This window comes from Melanostigma gelatinosum, assembly GCF_949748355.1.
Source record: "Melanostigma gelatinosum genome assembly, chromosome: 21".
In the NCBI taxonomy this organism is placed as follows: domain Eukaryota; kingdom Metazoa; phylum Chordata; class Actinopteri; order Perciformes; family Zoarcidae; genus Melanostigma; species Melanostigma gelatinosum.
This window is the reverse complement of record NC_136654.1, coordinates 17,117,682-17,129,681: the sequence shown is the minus strand read 5'-3', so window position 1 is coordinate 17,129,681 and position 12,000 is coordinate 17,117,682. Positions and strand designations below refer to the sequence as shown.

The window sequence follows — 12,000 nt, the reverse complement described above, 5'->3', positions numbered from 1 at the left end:
CATTGGAGAAGAAGGCAAATGTCCAACGCTGACGTTAAAAAGAAAATGCACCATGAACTAGCAGCCTTTTGTTTCTTTCTTCAGCTGCATTGAATTGTGTTTTACCTGCAGGTTTGTCATGCTCTTGTTGAGGTTTAAATCAATGAGCTGGAGCCGGTGTTGAAGAATGATGACCTGGAGACATTGTTTCACAAAATAACTCCAAACAAGCTGTCAGTCATTCATGAGAGATCTGCAGGTCTGAAAATATAACAAGGCAAAGAAATAGAGAGCCAGCTCACATCAAACAGCGAACGCCTCCCTCCTGACCCAGTGTATAATATATTGTATATCTCATTAAAGCACTGTAAATCTACTCATCCTATTTCTATGGCCGACTGTACCTACCTAGCCCTAACATAACTAAAGCACTTCCTTTCAAACAGAGAAGGGCATGGATCTGTCATATGTTCCTCAAGGCCATGATGTACTGGTAACATTTTGAGGCAAAAAAGAAAAAAGAAAGCAGTTGTTTGCTGTATGTATCTTTGCTGTACATTTTTTCTTAAAAACAACAGTCAAGTTTCTCCTGTTTTCAGGGCCTCTCTCTCTCTCTCTCTCTCTCTCTCTCTCTCTCTCTCTCTCTCTCTCTCTCTCTCTCTCTCCATGCTGCATGTTGCCAGAGGGCGTTGCCACAGAAAGTTGCTGGTGAACCCATCCTGCCTTCAGGTGTGTTTAATTATGGGTTTTTAAAAACTGGCATCGCCGCCGCATGTCTTTGAGGTGAGAGCCTCCTTTCTTCTCTTTCATTCAGAATGTTTATGTTGGTGTTTCCTGTACGTCATGTGTTGAATTATGAATATGCTGAAAAATAAAAACATTGCAGGATTATGATGTCCACTCTCAGTGAGTCATTTCGCGGGGTTACATCCCGACAGGCGGCCCTGCCTCCCAGCCACCTACTCCGTCTCTCTGCCTCTCTTGGTGTTGCTCTTGGGGGGGGAGTGATGGATAGATGGGGAGGCCAGGTACACACTGTGGCCTGTGTGATGATGTTGTAAAATGCCCCCAACAAATGATGGTAATTTGACCCAGTGAGGAGGAATGAGTAGTGCTCTCAGGATACAAATCATGTTCCGGGAAGCTTGCCTCGAGGTTCTCGTGCTTTGTCTTTTGCTGCAGCATTTAAAAATATGACCACAGTCCACTGTTGCAACTGCTGTGTTTTTAGTTTCCACCATATGTTCTATGCTGTCTGTGGTTTCCCCTGAAGGTTATTTAGATTGAACCCGACATGTTGTAATTGGATTTGTCTGAAGTATGCATGTGGGACTGCAGGGGATTAGAAAAAACCCATTTAACATGGGCTTTAATATGCTGCTTTTCACAAGATTTTGGTCTGCAGGGGTTTACTCTCATTCAGAGTGGATGTGTGAGCTCGGGCACAGATGTTGTTCGGTTCATCTCAAAGGTGTTGGACGAGGTTGAGATCCGGGATCTGTGCAGGCAAGTCAAGTTCACACACCCAAGGAAAGTGAGTGTCCTCTCGACTTTGTGGTAAAACCGTTTCTTTATGATGGGAAAGTATCTCCCCCAAACTGTCGCCACACATTTGCGAGCATACGGCCTTTTCGAGACGGGAACCAACCCAAACCATGAGAGGCAGTCCAAATGACTGAATGAGTCTGAAGCTTGTATTTTCCAGTTGTTTTTCACAAAGATTTGCAGCTGTTGATGATGATGTTGAGGCATTTTAAATGGCAGATCATTTAGCTGCTAAAAGGTTTTCAAAAATATGCCTTAACAAGCCTATTTGGGTTATTTTTTTAACTATATTTTATAAATAGAGTGAATAAACAACACAGCGCGATAGGTCAGGTAAGTTTCATTATCATTAGTTTTCTTCAAACTATAAAATTGTTTGTTTGTTTTTTCGACGAAGGAAAATGCCAAAACACTCAAAATCATAATATACTCGTGTTGAAGTTGGAAGTCGGTGCTTTGTGAGAGGTACTTGAACGCAGCACGTTGCTGGACTCCGTGTGACCACCGGCGTCCCTCGATGTTATCACTGGTCTCCTTCATGTCTAGCGCGTTCCAGTACACGAATTAAGTCAAAATGAACGTAAGGTCTCGCAAAACTCATGATGTTTTTGTCCTTCAAAGGCTTTCCCAGTTATCTTGAACAGAAATCGTAGCCGCCTACCGCCGAAGCTCCAGTGGCGCAATCGGTTAGCGCGCGGTACTTATATGACAGTATACAGCAAAGCAATGCCGAGGTTGTGAGTTCGAGCCTCACCTGGAGCAGAGTTTTTAAGGTAACCTTTGTGTCGTACAAACTCAGCCATACTTAGAATAATAGTCATGCATTGTGGTGTATTCAAATGCTACTCACGTTCACACGTGATTGATTCTAAACCAACATATCTGTATCGATCTGTGATGATGCGTTACTGGACAGTATATGCGTCATTCAATACAAAAGTAAATTGGCATGTGATACAAATAAAGTCTGATAAGACAGCGATATATATCATATGCAGCACAAGGACAGAAATAAGTACAGGTGGACAGAACAAGTACAACATTTATAATCATTTTTATATAAAACTAAAATAAGAATAGATGTAAAATATTCTACAGCAATAGAATATCAAATGTAATATAGTATTCTAAACATATTTCCCTTGATAATCAGCCAAACTATCTTGTTTTTGTATTGGAGATTTTTTTATTTTTTTTAATACTAAACGTTTAATGGAGAAAAAGGAGCTCTTGGCAGCTTTGGTCCGTCCCCTTCCATCTCCTCAGGTGTGTTGTCCAACAGCGCCCTCTGGCGGTGAACAACCAGAACGGCTACTCTGCTGTGAAACCAGTTTTTCACCACTAGAGGGCGGTGTAACTGCACCAGCGAGAGCGCACAGCTTCTGTAGCTCTGTCTGCCTGCTGCAGAGAAACGTGTCAATAGTCCACCTCTGGTAATTTTCTTTTGTCATTTACAGTCACAAATCTATTTTATGAATATATAAATACATCAATCATATTCAGACACGCGTTTTTCCCACTGTAAATAATTGTTACATGTTATATACGAGCCTATATCTGTGTCCCTGGGTGTGTGCGTGTGTGTGTGTGTGTGTGTGTGTGTGTGTGTGTGTGTGTGTGTGTGTGAGTGTGTGTGTGCAGGCCTGTCACTCTAAGCCCTTTAAAGCTGGGAATGAACAAGCAGAATATTGCAGTAATGCTGTGACCCAGATGTCCCGGGTGCAGATCTCCAGGCTGAAAATGAGAGTGCAGATCAGAGCATCGTACCTCCCGTCACCCCTCCCATCACCCCTCCCTCCGTCCGGCTGGCCCGGGACACAATCACGGAGTATTTAGCAGCATGTGTGTATGAATGCATGCATGTAAGTGCATGTGTGCATATCATTTGAGGGAATGTTTGTGTGCCTTTAAGCTCCTCCAACACGAGGGATCAGATTTTGGAGTGTGTGCCACTTGTTCTTGGTGCTCCGGATTAGACAAAACAGTTTTTTAATTTACTCTCCTCAGCTGCCTCCATAAGACGCTAAAGCCTAGCATCGCCCCACCAGAGACCCTAACCCCACAACTCTTCCTACTCCTCCTCTTCTTCTTCCCCCCCCCCCTGCAACCCCCTTTTTACTCACCCATCCCCTGAGGTGACCAGGTGGCTGAACAATCACACACACACCACCCGACAGTAGGCTCAGCGGGCCACTTTACTCAATGAGAAGCTCGGCAGTTAGAGTCTGCACATGTGGACAAGTGTGTGTGTGTGTGTGTGTGTGTGTGTGTGTGTGTGTGTGTGTGTGTGTGTGTGTGTGTGTGAGAGAGATTGAGGGGAAAGGGGGCAAAAGACTGAGAGTTTAATATTTGGGATAAGCTCTGATTGAACATCCTGATCAGAGCAGAATGATCAAATTTTGCCAGTGATAATCCCACATCTTGGAAAATGAAATGCTCTGCTGCTCACTCACACCCTCTATGTAACATGCTCTCTCTCTCACACACACACACACATACACACACACACACTCTCACACACACACGCACGCAGTATTTAAGCAGGGTCTTAATCTGACCTGTGTCTCATAACCCTGCTTGGTTCCTTGGGGGACTGCTCTGATATCTGATGAGTTTTTCATGAACAAGACACAAGTCTAATCCTGAGGGAGAAACAAAAAATGACAACGGATAAGCCCTGCTTTCCCCTCAAACACACACACACACACACACACACACAACATAACTGATCCACTGAGCCACTATCGAACTAAACATCTTTATGTGAGCCTCTTGGTTTTTGTGAGCAGCGAGTTGTAGTGCTTCGTTGTTGCAGTTGTGAACAAGACACAACGCAATCGTTTTTTATTCAAGATGCAGATTGTATTGTTAATTATTTTCTTGGAGAAATGCCCATCAGGAGCCGTAACGCTTCACCTCACATTTTAATATTTACGAGCTTGTGCCTTTAACTTTTCCTCAAACATCAATAGTTTTGAGAGTTTCGTGCCCATCCAAGGCATAAAAGTGCTCCAACTCTGAGTCATGCAACATTGTCTATGGAGACAATGAATGGGAGTTTACCTTTCCAGAAACAGGGACTCTTATCAGAGCTCCTCCCACTTCCTTACTCTGTTCTGAAGTTGAATGAGAGCTTTCTGATGCTGTTATGATCTGACATGTCGGTTTGAATGAGGCCTTTTTAAGCCATCGCTCTGCTGTTGACTCAATAATAGAGATATAAAATGCCCCAAAACCTCAGAAACGTCGTGGACAAGGTGTAGGTGCATGTTGAAAACCATGATAAACAATAAAAACCATTATAAAGAAGACATTTTCATACAATAAATGCATGCAGCAACAGCATATTGTTTTGACATTAGCATTGATGTGGTTGCATTTAGTTCATTTATGACATATCGACCTCAACAGTAAAATGTATCCTTCTGTTTCTCAACTTCCTTATCATCATAATTTCTATTTGATAGAACTTCATTTTCCTCCTATGATGATATTTTGGTCCGATTTGATTTAGTTTTGAAATATGTGACTGCCTAAACAAAATATAGGCTACAGGAAATGAATGAGGCCTTATATTTAAGTGTAATTTCTTAAAAATAGATTAATTTCTAGTGAATTACAGTAAGATGGTACAATTACTCCTTCTGCTGAAGGATCCAACTGAAACCCCTTCAAGCGTCCCTGCTGTACTTGAATCAGGTTGCGCTTGTTATTCAACTCCGGGGCACTCGTGTGCGGTGACTTCCAAACATATAGAGGATATGGATTATGTAGTATTTAAATCTTAATTATGCCACCTTTGATTTAATTTACATGTTCAGTCTCGGACGTCAGTTTGCGGTCAATCGACTCCCAGAACTTATTTTACTTCACGACAACACCGCCCGCTTTTCTTTCGGCGTACGCCAAACTTAGTTACGAGCGCATCTCCACAGATCCACTGCGTCATAGAACTTCGGTTATAGACCAATGAGAATGCAGTATTGCTCAGGGGCAGCGCTGATTGACAGGAGAAGCAGCCAATCAGCTGACGTTTCGCCCCTGACGTTGTAACCAATCACCGAGCATATGCCAAAAATAACACCTCCTCTTGTTCAGCACCCAAAGTCGAAGGATAGCTCTGGCCTTTCAATTGAAGAAAGTGCTAGATTTTGTCAGTGTTGTACAATATAACACAATTCTCCGTGTCCGTATCTGCTTAGGAACGATCGGAATTAGTCTTCATTTTTATGTGAGACAGAAACGGGCGTCAAACATGCGTAAAAATCAACGCTGTCCAAGCAGGGAACCACCGAGAGAGGAATTATCGCCGCTCATCTGAGGCCAAATCTCGATTATTATTTTTGTGTCAAATAAGGAAACATAACACAGCTAAGCTAGCTAACGTTAGCTCCGTAGATAGCTAGCTTACCGACACACATCTTCACACAAAAAGCAGAATCCAGCAGATAATCAAGATTGGATCAACATTCGCGACAGCAGGAAAACGTAAGTAGCATGCTAGTATACGAGCTAACGTCATTAGCATGATAGTATGTGCGCTAACGTCGTTAGCTTGAGTTTGACAAGCTAGTTAACTGTGAAGCTAACATTAGCAACTTGGCTACCATTAGCTCATATCAACACACTAGGCCTTTGCGTCGAGGGAGCAGTGTTTAGTAGACTGGAGTTCAGCATGTGGTCAGTGGATCGGTATTTAACAGAGAAACGCATTCCCAAAAAATATTATTCGTCGGTACGTTCAACATTAATTGTGTTGTGCAATAACCTCAGTGTTCAAACAGACCATTGTCTAAATATAACCACGATCCATCGTCTGAAGTTCCACATGAACTTGGCTAACGTTACCGCGAACGTTAGCCAAGTTAATTGTGAATGAAGCACATTTCAAGTAAGTCTTCAACGACACGGTGGCCTCCAGTGCTTAGCCGGGTCCCTTGTGAGCTAATCTAGCTACACTAGCATGTAACTAGCTAATGACAGCTTAGCGGACTTTGTCATTATGGGTGTCAATGGTTAGCTATGTTAGCATGGCAGTGTAGTGGTATTTTTAACGATGTAACATTACATTTAAACAACCACACACGGCCACAGATCCTATTCATTTAAATAAGTAAAAGTTAGTGTTAACTATGTGGCGATATAGCTAACGTTGCTGTTGTGTATGCAGTGACCTTTTAGAGGATAATAATACACGCAAGCACCCATTTTCACGTCTGGTATCTTTGTTGAAGCACGTGAAATCAGTCCGTACAAATGAAGTGTAATCTAAGCTAAGATGACACTTAATGTTAGTCATGTTTTACTGCTCCAACACCGGTTCTCTACTGATATCCTACTACTAAAATATATATTAACTTGTGTACTATGGGTAAGTTGTCCAACAATAAACAGCATCATTGCTTTTTTGGACAAAGCTCAATAGGTATTGTTCAGCTGAAAAACTGCCGAAATGAACAATTTCAACAAGAGATGGAAACTCAAACTAAATATTTATGAATAAATTAGCAGCTTCAACTGTTTTAGTTTTAATTAAACATGTTCACTGTTTTGTCTGTAAACTGGTCAAGTACGGAGGTATTTGTATAGTTCCAAGTGTGCGATCAATGCCTCAGACGACACAAACATAATCTAGCAGGTGACTTTGCTGCATCGCCGCTTTTATGTTTAGATTATATTGCATTTATTCCAAGCTTTAAAAGGGAGGGGCAGGTCCACAGGCACAGGGCAGCAGGGTGTTCCCTGACCATAAACATGCGCTTGGTTGGTAACTCCTAACTTTGCTATCGATAAACAGCAGCACAGGTCTATGTGAGCACATGTAATCAACGATAACTCAAACTGATTTATGATTGTTATATATTGATAAAGTTGGGCATTGAATTTGGGTTTCCAATGTTGTTTTTCTTGTTTTAAGAGAGAAAAAAGTACTGACTACTGCTACTAATGTGGTCAGCTAAGTATGTCACCTTTTGTTTCTACTCCTATCAATCGTCTCTAGTTTTTATTTTTATTTTTCCAATATGGCAATAGGAGTTTCTGGACGTGTTCATGCAACCAGGGCTCAAAACACGTGTGGGACCCTGGTTGCATGACTCGGTTCAAAGGTTTTCTCTACGCGTTCAAAAGGACAAGTTCTACTCTGACTTTCCTTATTGTTGAGCAATGTAGAGAGAGTATGTATAACATTTTATGTTGAAAGGGAAGCCCTTGCCTTTCCATGTGAAGAAGTGTGTGTGTGAGATATCCTTTGAGAATTTTAAATGATCTTATATGATTTAAGCCATTCTAAACCTCCCTACTATGTTGCAGCAATGTGTCATCTCAGCCTTACCTAAAATTCACATTTCATCATCAATTTTCTATCGTGCAGAATTGAAATGTAACCCAGCAGCCTCACTGCTCACCTTCACCGGCGTATCAGATTGCGATAAGGTGCGCAGGTGACCAGTATGACATCACTTGGCGTGTTGGTCTTGTGCCCTGCCAGCCAGATAACGGAGGAGTTCAATAGCTGATAATCTTATCTGAGTCAGCAGGCAACAGTATAAAGACTGAGGAGCAGATGAAACACGGTGTCTGCAGGAGACTGACAACGAGCTTGTTTTAGAGTTTGATGGATCTTAAAGGTCTTGGCTGTGCACTGATGGAACTTTTAAGTGTCACAACAGGCTTTTAAACAAATGCAAATCACTATAGGAGCCCTCGTTGGTCCTCCATAACAGGGAAGAACTGCACTGGTTTGAAAAGTCTCACTGTGTCGAGCCCGTTTAACTGTTTTCAGTGGGGTGAATCAGTTAGACTGCAGCTTTCTCATCTGCTTATGTATGTTATTCAGTTAGGGTGAGAAGTACATGTACCATTAAGCCATGCAGATATTTCTTTTTTTCATATTTATTTTTATTGATGAAATATTCATAAACATTGACAGTAGGGTACCAAGTTTATCTTTGCCATTAATGTTGGTGCTCTGATATTAAGTGCTGCTTTATACTAGAGTTATTTGTACATTTGAAAAACATTATTTCGGTTCCAATTTCCCAAATGTGAATATTTTCCGCTTTTCTTAATCTTAAACTAAATATCTTTGTGTTTTTTGCTGTTGGTCGGACAATCGGGACGTTTGTAGACACCACCATGGAGTCTGAGACTCTGTTATTTCTACTTTGTGATGATTAACAACATGGCTGGGTTGCTTGATAGTATCTTAGTGCCTAGATAATCTTTGTTGTACTTTGTAAGTCACTTGTGAAGGACGGTGCACTTGGTTTAAAGAAGATTTTAGGAAACTGCTGCCATGGCTGCTGTTGGATTCTATTTCTTCTTAAATGGAGAGTCGACACTTGGACAACAGAAAACCTTTTGTTACAAACTGTTTGATTGCCTCTAGTGCTGTTCCAACCAACTTGTTTAGATTCTAGCTTCTCAAATATTTCTGTGTTTTTATGGCATTTCAAATTCAATATCTTTGGGTTTTGTAGTTTTGGTCCGACAAAACAAGACATTCGAAGATGTCAACTTGGACTCTCTGACCTTGTGATGGGCCTTTTACACTGTCATAGACTCATTAATAAAAAATAAAGCAATATTGACAATGAAAATAATCATTGTTTTCCGCCCTTATTGCCTCTCCTTTCATGTGGTATGTCAGACTTTGAAAGTCTTCACACCACATCAGGCTTGAGTGGCCCATTGATCTCCGCTCACATGATCGGCCGCCACAGCGTGACGTCAGGTTGCTTTTCTCCAAAAGTTTATTCTGTTTGCAGTCTGCAACTGTCTTGGTTCTACTTCTAATAACATAAATGTAACAAGGGAGGCAAGGTCAAAGTATCTGTTAAATTGGTTCAGCAGTTAAGATAAAAAAAGAGCGTTAAAAATGTAACGCTGATGGATTCCAGGTGTATGAATAGACACAATAGAAAGGTGTGGTTTTAGAAGTCATTACTGTTACCAAACTGCACAATCCGAGCTGTGTGCCAGTTCAGTGTTGCCGGCTCCAAAGTCCGTATTTCAAGACTGAATACGTCATAACGGTTCGACGAGGCCGTCCCATTCCAGAGGCTTCGCCAAATGCGGCTGTGAAATGTGAGCCGGCGTCTCCTCTGCAGCACTCTCTCACTATCCTACAACCCACTCTGGGTTGGTTAGCTTCATGATGCATTCACGTGGTCCTCCTCACCTCCTAAATATGGGGGGAAATCACATGATCGTGTCGTATTTATCAGGTATCGTCCTTCATCACGTAGACCGATGTTGATGATCTCTGGATGTTGCAGAGAAAATGTTATGGATACTTAAAATAACCGACACAGTTAGCCAGTTGTCTAGCTTGTTGTTGTGGTGAAGTGTTACAGCTGTCACTGTCAACTCAAGGATCATCGCACTTGTTTTGCTTATATTTTTGCCAAGTTGTTGGTAATTGTAGGGCAACATCTGGTTATTTAATTTGAACAATTTTCACACTGGTTGTCTGAGTAAATGTGGGGGTTTAAAGATACAATACTGCTTCTGTCCTCCACAGTTCAGATGTGAAAGTGCTGTGGAGTAGCTAACTAAGCCCATAGGAATTAGCCTACTTGCTACGTTGTGATGTAAATAATCAAACTCCATGATTCCTTGCCTTGTAATCAGAAGAAATGCATAATTTATTGCATTGCAGCGATACAAAGCCGGTTAAAAGATCGGTGAAGTTTCACGTTCATAAAAGTTGTAAACACACAATACTGTAAAAGTGGAATTTTGACCTGGAAGTGTATGTAGCGCTAGCTGGGACTAGCTTGGCTCTGTGTGACCACATTAATCAGCCTTTAGAGCTTGACTAAATGGTTGCAAAAAGAAGTCTCATTGTATAGAAGTCTATGGGTAAATGACCTGATCTCACTTGATTTATTCTCTCATTAAACATGAGTTTATGGTCTCAGTTGATAGTTTCAAGTCTTCAACACAGCATGATGTTCATTTAGTGAAGTACGGCCCCATTTAGAGTAAAATAGACAGTAAAGCAGGTTATGCTTTAGGGCGGGGCTAACTTTTGATTGACAGGTCAACACCACGGTGTTGTCTGTGTTTCCATCTCACAACGTTAACCCTTTCACACTGTTTCACTTCATGACAGTTAATTCCAACATTTCAGTCGCCTAAATATGCCTCAGTCAGTGTTTGGTTTTACTTAGCTCCACCCTCTTGTGTCACTTGTTGGTTGTTTGAAAACCAAGATGGTGAACTCGAGGCTACAAACCAATGGCTGACGTCATGGTGACTGTCCACTCATTAAAAACAGTCTAAAGGTTGGACAGGGGGGTCGTTGTTTATCTGTATTTGCTGATTAGGCATGATGGACATTGTTTCCCACGATAGTAACCCCCATTAGGGCTCCGATTGGCTCAGTTGTTTTCCCAGTTATTCACAAAAGCAATACAAAAGCCAAGGTAAAAAATAACATTTCTTGTAGACTCTCAGACTAATCAAACCACCATCCCACGGTGCTGTTGTCCCATTGTCTTGATATTCAGGTCCGACAGGGTGAGTCTGTGTGTTGCAACATACAGAATTGATGCATGTATACTTGGATAATGATGGATGCTATGTGTGAACCTCGCTTCCAGGACAGCATTACTGTTTAGTGCGAGTGTGCCTGCACTCAGAGCGGCTCTCAGGCTCTCTGCAGCATTATGTAATCCCCGACCTTCCACTTCCCTTCTTCGTAGCCAGTGGTTTTTTTGGCAGACATGTGCGTCTTAGCATGAGGGGGTGTTGGTTTCGACATGTGGTTACAGCAGTTTTGAGTGGGTTCAGTGGTTTGAGAGTTCCTGGTTTCAGTCTGACGTCTCAATGGAGATGTTCTCTGGGCTTTTGTGTGTTGTTGTAGTATTGTACCATTGTCAGCCAGTGAAATCTCGTATTATCAGCATGTATTCTTGCAGTCTGCATGTCTCCTTTCAGGGTCTGGCTGCTGCGACTGCTTTAATGGATCAGATGATGCAACTACTATTTCCTCTCGTGTGTGTGTGAGAGAGAGAGAGGGGGGGGGGGGGGGGGTTGTCGCTGAATGAAGCTTAGCCTGGATGTTTGCCCTGCAGGGTGGGTGGTTGCTATGCAATGGCAGTGTGTTTATTTTTAGAGAGAATCACTGCTGGTGAACACAACCGATTTCTCTCTCGCACTCACACACGTGTGAACACGCACTTTCTTACCATACATGAACATATAGGCTACGTGTGAGAGGCAGTAGGTGGTGGCGAGAGCTCGATGGAGGGAATCCTGTTGATGCTAGAAAAGCAATAGAGATGTGAATAGCGTGGCCCACTGCCCCACCCTGGACATGAAATCTAAACCGGCCTGTCGTATTTATAGAGCGTCTTTTTGACTGACACTGCCTGCACACACATGCGTAGACCAGACACACACACACCCCTTCCTCTGAAACCAGCTGTAGTCACTCCTTGCGTCTACCAGCCTTTTTTGGGCACATGC

At 42.2% G+C, this 12,000-nt stretch overlaps 1 protein-coding gene across 3 annotated transcripts in view; it reads left to right on the top strand.

Annotated features, from left to right (window-relative positions):
- The first annotated feature begins 5,625 nt into the window (after positions 1–5,625).
- Positions 5,626–12,000, top strand: part of ppm1bb (protein phosphatase, Mg2+/Mn2+ dependent, 1Bb) — a 19,710-nt gene continuing 13,335 nt past the window's right edge. For all 3 annotated transcript variants that reach the window (XM_079293710.1, XM_079293708.1, XM_079293709.1), the window contains exon 1: positions 5,626–6,012. The gene's annotated coding sequence lies outside the window, so the exon portion shown is untranslated. The remainder of the gene's footprint in view (positions 6,013–12,000) is intronic.